Genomic DNA, 9,738 nt, shown 5'->3' on the forward strand with positions numbered 1-9,738 from the left:
GACAGTGCCAAGTGCTGGGCAGAGTGCAGAGTATTAATAGCTGCATCCTGCACGGCTGGTGGGAACGTGAAGTGGTACAGCTACTCAGGAAAAGAGTTTGAGGGTTTCTTAAAAAATTAGTCATGCACTGACAACGTGACCCAGCGGTTACATTCCTGGGCTTTTGCCCCAGATGAATGTTATGCTCACACCTGTACACAAACATTTATAGTAGCTTTTGTGTAATAACCGAGACCTGGAAAATATCCATCAAATGTCCATCAACATGTGAATGATCAGACAAACTGTGGTCCATCGGCGCCACCCCCCTACCATGGAACACTACTCAGTACAGCGGAGGGATAAATTATTGCTTCAGACAGCAGCTGCGTGCATCCCGAAGAGCTGTGCTCACCTGGGGAAAACGAATATATCATTGGAGTCATATCACGTTCTTGAAATGACAAAGTTGTCGAAATGGAGAACAGGTCGTGATCCTGTTGTGGTTCCAGCTGTGGCAGCTGTGCTTGCCAGGAATTAAGGGGTGGAGCAGGAGGGAAGTAGGTGTGGCTACAGAAAGGCAACATGGCTTGTGAACACAGCGGGGGGAAGGAAAGGGTATGACACGTTGAGAGAACAGCATTGACACGTGTACGCCAGCACGTGTACAACAGATAGCTGCGGGAAGCTGCCGTATAGCCCGGGAGTCGGTTTGACTATCTGGGGTGAGCTAGGTGGGTGGGGCTGGGGGTGGTGGGAGGGAGGGGTGTATGTATACATACAGCTGATTCCTGTCCTTGTACAGCAGAGACTAACATTGTTAGTTTCTACTGTCCTCCAAGTCTTTCTTAGAAAGGCAGCGCCAGGATCCTACTGGTGATGGCGTGCTCTGCAAATTGACTGCATCCGTGCCTGTGTCCTGGTTCTGCTGCCGTACTATAGTTTCACAGATGTTACAGGTGTTACTGGGGAAACTGAGAGACAAGGAGATGCAGCCGCTCTGTGTTCTTACAACTGCATGGGACTCCACACTTATCTCAAAAAGTGCAATCTTTGGAGAAATAAAAAAAGAAAGAAGCTAAAGAAATGGAAAAAAGGGCAATTAAAAAACAAAAAAGGGGGACTTCCCTGGTGGTCCAGTGGTTAAGACTCTGCCTTGCAATGCAGGGGACATGTGTTCAATCCCTGGTCAGGGAACTAAGCTCCCATGTGCCTTGGAGCAGCTAAGCCCATATGCCGCAACTCCTCAGCCCACACGCCACAACTAGGGAATCCGTCCACCGCAGCCGAAGAGTCGTGATACAACAAAGATCTGACAGCCAAATAAATAAATTAATTCAAAAAACTGAGAAGACAAACCGCAGAAAGGGAGAACATAATCAGAAGACAGAGCCCCAGCGAAAGCCTTGTAGCTGGCATAAAAAACACGGTCTCTAAAGGTCAATAAGAAAAAGACAGACAATTTAATTTTCTTACAAGCACAGGAAAGATGTTAACAGGCACTCCGCAAAGTGGCCAGCAGAGAGACGGAAAGGTTCTCCACACCTTCAGGCATCAAGGTGTGTTTACTGCACATCTGACAGAGCGGCTGTAATGAAAAGGACACATGAGAGACTTCCGTGATGGTCCAGTGGTTGGGACACCTTGCTTCCAATGCAGGGGGCACGAGTTCGCTCCCTGGTGGGGGAACTAAGATCCTTCATGCCATGCAGTGCGACCAAAAAAAAATTATAAGCAATATGAAATGCTGGCGAGGACGTGGAGCAACACAACCCTCACGCCTTGTTGTCAGGAGAGTAAGAGGAAGCAGACCACTTGGGGAAACTGAGGGGCTGTACCTTCTAAAGATAAACAAATGCGAATCTATGGCCCAGAATCTCCAGTCTGGAGAGACGATGCCTGTACCCCCCAAGGACGTGTACCGACTGGCTGCAGGGCTCACAGACCCAAGATTGGACACGAGTCATATGTCTGCTAACAGGTGAATGGACTGACTGTGGTAAATTCCTGCAAAGATAGAAAACTTAACACTTAAAAAAAAAAAGCAAATCCTGGATCTCTGCAACAATATGGATAAATCTCAAAAAGCTTACGCTGATCAAAAGTCAGTGGAAATGACCACATGCTGAAGGGTTCCCACTTGAAGCTCAGAGATGGGCAGAAGCAATCTACGGTGACAGGAACCAGGTGGGTGTTCCCTGGGGTCAGGGTATGGAGGGCGTTGACTGGGTGGAGTCACAGGAATCCTGGTAGGGGATGGGACTTGCATGACCTTGATCTAGGGTAGTTCCACAGGTGTAGACCTAGGTGTGAACCCAGTGGCCCTCCAGATGTGTGCATATTACTTAGTAATATGGTAAAAATTCAACTTAAAAAAGTAATTTTCAATGGCTTTTCAATGAATGGGAGAAAAGCAAGGAGGCTGAGAGCTGTAATTAAGGAAAAACAAACCCAGACCATGAACCCACTTGGGCACCAAGACCCACACCCACTTCCAGGGGCCCAGGAGGCCCCAGAGAAAAGGCAGCATCCTTCAGATTCCCAGGCAAAAGTCCCAGCCAGCGACAATGGGCAGGGCGACAAGACTCCATCCGTGAACACGGGCCCAGCCTCCCCCACCTGCAGGAGTGCCCAAGTTCCCACAGGTCTCAGCCTGAACTCGCGAGCTCTCGGGGCGCGGCCGGGGTGGGGGAGCCCAGCCCACTAGGGCCCAGGGTGGACACCCAGCAGCGGGACAGGGCTCCATGGGAAGGCAAGGAAAAGCTAGTCCCTGGAGAGAAAGCCAGGGCTGCCTCAGGCTGCCCTTTGACTGGCACGATGCAGGCAGCTCACAAAGGTGTCTGCTGAATCGCAGCCCAGAGCACAGAGACAGTCGTGGCCCAGCCCGGTTCCAGGCAGCTGCCCTGTGAACTGACTCACCGATCCGTTAGTGATCAGACTGTGGAATCAAGTATGCAGCGCTCGTAAAGCTCAGGGCTCAGGTCCCGGCTCTGCCCCCCGATCCCTGGGTGACCTTGGGCCTCCTTGTCTTTCAGCTGAAAGATGGAAATGAGTCAGATGAGCTAACACACGTAAAGCCCTTACAACAGTGCCCGGCGTTCCGTAAGGGTAAGTAGCATAGCCAGTGGGTGGTACAGGCAGGCCTCAAACCCACTTCCATGCCGGAGCTATGCAGTCCCCTAGGGCAGCGGCCAGGCACCTGGACAGCTGAGCACGTGCCCTGTGACTGGTCCAGAATGAGAAGTGCTGGACTTCTAAGCCCTTCTGTGAACAAAAAGTACACAGTGTCTCAGAGTGCTCTGGATGGATTAAGCGCCGAAACAATCACACTTGCATAGATTAAGAAAATGAAAAATATTATTAAAATAAATTTTGCCCGTTTGTTCTCCCTTTGTGAAAGTGTGACATCACACCGGCAGCTCACGTTTGTGGCCGGTCTTAGGATGGCGCGGCCCTGGAGAATTCTGTCTCTGACGAGTCCCTCTTCCCAAATCTGAACTTATTCTGCCCCGTTTAAGGCTCTCTTTCTTCTGGGATTGCTCAATCCCAGGATCGTCACATCCATCCATACCTGTCCCTCTACATCACAGAGGCTCTCCTGGTGGCTGAGACCACAAAGAATCTATCTGCAATGCGGGAGACCCGGCTTCCATCCCTGGGTTGGGAAGATCCCCTGGTGGAGGACATGGCAACCCACTCCAGTATTCGTGCCTGGAGAATCCCATGGACAGAGGAGTTTGATGGGCTACAGTCCATAGGGTCACAAGAGTCAGACACAACTGAGCAACTAAACACTTCACTTTTTTTTTCACTACGTCATAGCGCCTGGATCTCTGGGGGTAACAGGGGGTCGTCCCCTAGAAAAGGGTATTCGGGCAGCAACGCCTTCTGCCCACAGAGAAGAAAGGGGGATGGGTGCCGCTGGCAGGTGGCTGGGAGGTGGGTGGCCATGTGGGCTCCTCTGTCCTACTTGAGTTTCAAAATACAGTATTGAGGTTGGAAGAGACTGGCAGGTCACCGGGTCCATCTTCAGGATGAGGAGCAAGGCACGGAGGGGTCTGGGGGACGGGGAGTCAGAGCTGGAGCATGGAGGACTTTGCGCCCTCCCCTGCTGGCCCCTGTTGGACCTCCAAGAGGCCCCAGAAGGGCAGCCAAGTCAGCCTGGCCCCTTCAGCAGAGACAGCACTCCAGTCAGGCCGCCATCCGGGGTCCAACAATTAGCCGAGGATGGGGAGTCACACAGGAGCGAGGATGGGGCAGCTCGGAGCTTCAGCCCTGCCTCGAGGCCGCCAGGCGGGCTCTTGTTGGAGCGCTGGGCTTTCCTGGAGCCTCCATGCCTGTATCCGATCCCATCTTCACGACAACCAGCCTGGCTGGTGCTCTCGGAGGCTTCAGGGAGGAGAAACCGAGGTGGGGAAGGCCAGTGGCTCAGTGGCACCCAGCACAGGCCAGTGGGAGGGTGGGGACTGGAGCCAGAACCCGTGGGAAGGAGGCGCGCCCCAGCAAAGCTGGCGGAATGCAGGGATGGGGAGGGGCCGGCCCCCACCCCCGCAGATGCTCGGCGGGCTCGCTCAGTGCCCTCCAGCTTCACACCTTTCCCATGGCTCCCCTCTCGCCACCACCCCCCTCTCTGTAGGCGGCTTTGGGTGCTGCTCAAGAATAGGAACTGTCTGTGTTCACATCGCAGTTCTAGCCTGCCTGCTCTGTTTATGAGCTCCGGCAAGTTACTCAACCTCTCTGGGCCTCCACGTCCTCATCTGTGAAATGGGGAGATGCACCTGCCCCTCTCGTGGGGCTGCGGTGAGACTCTGAGTTGTACCAGCAGAGACTCGATATATACCTGCGGCCACTTCTCTTGCTGTTGTTATGGTGGCTTTTCCTGAACTGTCTCCACTGAGCGGAGTCGCAGGTCGCGGGAGTCCCCAGCCCCTCTCCTAGTTCAGTCCTCAATGGCCACGCCAGGAGGCCGGGCACGGCTTTGCTGGGTCCACTGCTCAGGACCACACACACAGCAGACGGAGGCCCGGGGAGCCGTGAGTTGTTCCCTAGCATTGTGTGCACACATACGTTAGACCCCTCTGGGTGCCAGGGAGGGGTTACAGTGGGGGTCAGAGGGCCCATCAAATACAGCCACCAGCAGAGGTGGCTGCCCCCCGGGGAGGTGGGCGGTTGACGCCAAGCCCTCCTTCTTGCTGCCCCCCAGCCCCTGGCCCCTTGTTTGCTGGGCTAGCTGACCCCTCGGCAGAACCCAAATCAGCCCACGTGACCCTCAAGGGGGCCCCTGTCCACGCCAGCACCCACACTGCATGGACGAGGGCCCTCAGGGACAGCAGCATCAGCTGACAGGGAAGACCACAGGACTCCACTGAGTCCCGCCGCTGGGCTGCCCTTCGTCTCTCTGTGCCTCGGTTTCTCCGCCCATGAGGGACGAGGTCCGGACCGCGTGCTCTCTGAGGTCCTCACCCGACCCTCACCGATCGGCTGATCATTCAGACAAAGAGCTGCGGATGAAGGTCGGTGGTTCCCAGGCTGTAGCCAGGCCCTGGGCCAGGGAACACCCGCCAGACTCCACAGGGAGACAGATGGGGGCAGTCCAAGGCGCTGGGTGGCGCAGGCAGGCCAGACAAGGCTAGGAAGGCTGGCTCCGGGCAGGACGGGCCCGTGGTCAGGCGGGCAGCAGGGAGACATCTGCAGGACGGGGCTTCCAGGGGGACCCAGGCCCCCGAGCCTGAGGCACGCCCCGAGCCCCTTCCATGGTACACTCCCTCCACAGCCCAGGGAGAAGCCGCGTCCCTGAGTGACCCCACTCGGCCTTGAGACAAGGGCCGCAAGGCACTGGCAGCTCCTGAGACTGTGCCACAGGGCAGCGGGCCACCCACGAGCCAGCAGCCTTGGAGAGCTCCCGTCACCCCTCGTCCTTGGCCCTCTGCAGCCGAGCCTTGGCAGGTGAGTGGTAGGATTCGGCGGGTAGCCGAGGGCCCAGCCAGGAGCCTGGTAAGGTTTGACTCACCATCGTACAGACTGACCCCCTGGGCCCAAGTCCCGGGCCTGCTGCTCCCAGCTGCATCGTGTCCATCATGTCCTGCAAGCTGTTTCCCTTCCTGAGCCTTGATTTCTCCATCTGTAAAATGGGGTGATGAGCATCTCTGGCTCTTGGGGAGGATGTGAGGGCTACAAAGGAAATAAGAGGGACGCTTTCACTAAAGAACAGCTGAAATGAACTGATGCTGAGAAAAGGGGGAGGGACAAAAAGATAATCCCACCTTTCCGTTCCTTTAAGAATGGCAACCAGCCCAGAACGTCAAGAAAAGATCCCCCCCACCCCAGTTTGGGGACCATGATTTCTACCAGAAGGAGATCCTTCTCTGGGCCCATCAAGGGAAGCCCATATTTACTCACCAGGTGACCAGCTCCTTAGCATGTCCTCAGAAATCAGGCATTTTCCTACTGGAAAGTTTTCATTATCTTTAAATCCGATTCTGAGGGTACGAAAGTCACAAATTCAGCCTCTCTGACTCATGAGCCGTCGGCAGGCAAGTGTTGTTGGGACTTGAACAGGGCGGGCAGAGATTTCCAAAGATCGGGGTGGGTTTCTTTAAACCTCTAAACAGTTCTCATTTCATAACCAGCTGACATACACATAAAGAAGCGAACTTTTTCCCAAGGAAATGTCTCACATCCAGGGCGAGGCCCTCTTCTCTACAGCACCTTTGATCGCTGCATTGGGACTGCCAGCGGCACCCCACAGGGCAGGTCGGTGCCGTCCCCTCCTGGAGACCGAGGTGTTTGTTTCTTTGGTTCCCACCGACGAGCCACAGGCTGCTGATTCTCTTGGCAGTCTTCAAGGCTGAGGGGTGTGCTGGGTAACCTCAGGGACTAAGGCAGGCCAACAGAATTGAGGTGCCAGGTCCCAGGAACCCCACTGCCTGAGGCTGCTTGCACCCACTCACCATGGGTGACAGCCAATGTCTTGCCCTGACCACAAGCTCGCTGCCTGCCAGGCTCCGTACCCGAAACAGAAGGTCTTGTCACATCCCCACCAGGCCTCCTCAAGTAGGTACTGTCATGCCCATTTTGCAGGTAGAAAAATTGAGGCTCAGAGACATGGAATGGCATGCCTGAGATCTTACTGCTACAAAGTGGGGAGGCGGGATTTGAACCTGTGTCTGTCTGGCTCCAGCATCTGCCCCCTTCATCACTCTCCTGCCTCCTCAACTTAATTCACCAAGAGTCATTCAGCAACCATGCCTGCCTGGTCACTACAGCGAACAGATGGCGGGCAGGGGTGGTCCCAGTCCTGAGGGAACCTGCACCCTGCTGAAGGAGTGAGTGAGAGAAAGAACGAACAAGCACGTGTGGAGACAGGGCAGGAGGACGGGCCAGTCTGGGAGTGGGCTGTCACGCTGGCACTCCTGTGGGCACCAGAGGCTGCCACCAGCTGGGCCTCTGAGAAGCCACATGGAACACTCACAGGTGTCAACCCAAGACAAGGAAAAGGGGAGGTCTGCCCACTGGCTGTATCTCCCATCCCCACGGTCAAGGGTGGCCTTCACGCTTCTAGGCCTGTGTGTGAGTCAGATGGCTGAGAAGTTCAGAGCAGAAAGAACGGCCCAGGGACAGCCAACATTTGTCACCCCCATGGAGCTGGCTGCTGCAGAAAGGGCTGCTGGGGAAGAGTGAGTTGAGACCAGGGGAGGCAGGATGTGAGAGGAATCTGATCCAAGGCTACCCCTGCGCCTGCGAACTGCACCTACAGAGCCCTCACGCCTAGAGCCCGTGCTCCGCAACAAAAGAATCCACAGTGATGGGAAGCCCACACGCCGCAACTAGAGAGTAGCCCCCACTCTCTGCAACAAGGCTTTCTTTTCTCCAAGAAAGCCTGGGCCCAGCAACAAAGAGCTGACGCAACCAAAAATAATAATAATTTAAAAAGCAAATAGAATATATATATTTCTAAAAATCAGCCCATGTGTATGTGAAACTCGATTTCGGAAGCACAAAGATGAGTGTTCTCTGTACTTGATTTTACATTCTCTCTGGTAAATCTCCTCTCTTCGCAGTAAAGGTTAGTGGACTCAGCACAGGTAGATGTTCAAAAAATAGGGGAAATGATGGATGGATGCGTGCATGCATGGCCATGTCAATGGGTAGTTGGATGGATAGCTGGATGGGCAGATAAATGAACAGATGGATGGATGGATCGTGGATGGGTGGATGGATGGATGGAAGGGTGTGTGGATGGGAGGATGGGCATGTGTGTGGGTGGATAATTGAGTGGATAGATGGACGGGTGGGAGAGCCCAGATTCCTTCTGCTGTTACTAGCCCACCCACTTCTTCGCCGGGAATGGATCCAACAAACAAGATGTGATTCTGAGCCAGGTTGGAGCTGAAAAACCAGCCAGACTCCCTGAGACCAGCCTTTGTGTCAAATGCATTGGGGAAGCAGGGAGGTGGGAGGTGGCGCCCAGCCAGGAGACACAAGCTGTCTCCCGTTGGTTTGGCAGGAAAGCCTCCCAGCTCTGGAGCACACGAACCAGGGATTGGATCCTGGCTCCCTTCCTTTCAGGCTGGCTGAATGATCTTAGGCAAGTCACTCAACTTGGGGTCTTGGTTTCCTCATATAATTGAGAATCAGAGGCACTCCCACCCTCACCTGTCTCTGCCATGATAGTGTCCCCCCTGTGGGATCATTGTCATCGTTGATAAACCTGGAATCTTCTTCTCTGGATGAAAAAAACCAAACTCAGAATGGAGAAAGTTCTCCAAGGTCGCAGCCAGGGCTAAAAACTTCTGATGACGGTGGTTGAACAGGGCAATGGAATTTGGAGCCTGCAGCTGTGGCTCCTGATAGAGCATGGACCACACCGAGAGTTGGACCATAAGGAAGGCTGTGCACCAAAGAATTGATGCTTTTGAACTGTGGTATTGAAGAAAACTCTTGAGAGTTCCTTGGACAGCAAGGAGATCAAACCAGTCAATCCTAAAGGAAATCAACCCTGAGTACTCATTGAAAGGACTGATACTAAAGCTGAAACTCCAATACTCTGGCCACCTGATGGGAAGAGCTGAGTCATTGGAAAAGATCCTGATGCTGGGAAAGATTGAGGGCAGGAGGAGAAGGGGGAGGCAGAGGATGAGATGGTTGAATGGCATTGCCAACTCAATGGATATGAGTTTGAGCAAAGTCTGAGAGATAACGAAGGACAGGGAACACTGGTGTGCTGCAGTCGATGGGGTAGCAAAGAGTCGGATACGACTTAGCAACTGAACAACAGCGCCACCAGCAAGATGTACATGTAGCCTTTAGGGTAACCCACTCCAGTATTCTTGCCTGGAGAATCCCATGGACGGAGAAGCCTGGTAGGCTACAGTCCACAGGGTCGCAAAGAGTCGGACACGACTGAACGACGGAACGGAACGGAACGGAATGCCTACTCCATGGAGAAGGAAATGGCAACCCACTCCAGTGTTCTTGCCTGGAGAATCCCAGGGATGGGGGAGCCTGGTCGGCTGCCGTCTATGGGGTCGCACAGAGTCGGACACGACTGAAGCGACTTAGCAGCAGCAGCAGCAGCAAAGCCTACTCCAAGACTTGGCTTGCCCTGCTTCTGAGAACACTTCCGGATGGTGACCATTTGTGGATACAGCATGGCTGAATCACCAAGGGGCACAGCCCAGAGCATTCTCAGAAAAAGGGGTGAGCCATCCACCCCCCAGGGGGACTATGCCAAAGGGGCATTGCAAGGGGAGCAAGGTA

The 9,738-nt window shown here is 54.3% G+C and overlaps 1 long non-coding RNA gene across 2 annotated transcripts; it reads right to left on the reverse strand.

Moving 5' to 3' along the window:
• Positions 1–1,435: 1,435 nt before the first annotated feature.
• On the reverse strand, positions 1,436–6,516 carry LOC148773842 (uncharacterized). Of its 2 annotated transcripts, none has more exons than XR_016036370.1 (4): positions 6,379–6,516; positions 5,990–6,150; positions 2,899–3,014; positions 1,436–1,567 (listed from the first exon to the last, which is right to left on the reverse strand). It is a non-coding gene; the product is annotated as an uncharacterized LOC148773842 (long non-coding RNA). The 2 variants fall into 2 exon arrangements; XR_016036371.1 differs by having other exon boundaries at positions 5,990–6,100; positions 6,379–6,513.
• Positions 6,517–9,738: the final 3,222 nt, after the last annotated feature.

This window comes from Moschus berezovskii, chromosome 25, assembly GCF_049115385.1.
Source record: "Moschus berezovskii isolate FMDL1 chromosome 25, NW_MosBer_1.0, whole genome shotgun sequence".
In the NCBI taxonomy this organism is placed as follows: Eukaryota; Metazoa; Chordata; class Mammalia; order Artiodactyla; family Moschidae; genus Moschus; species Moschus berezovskii.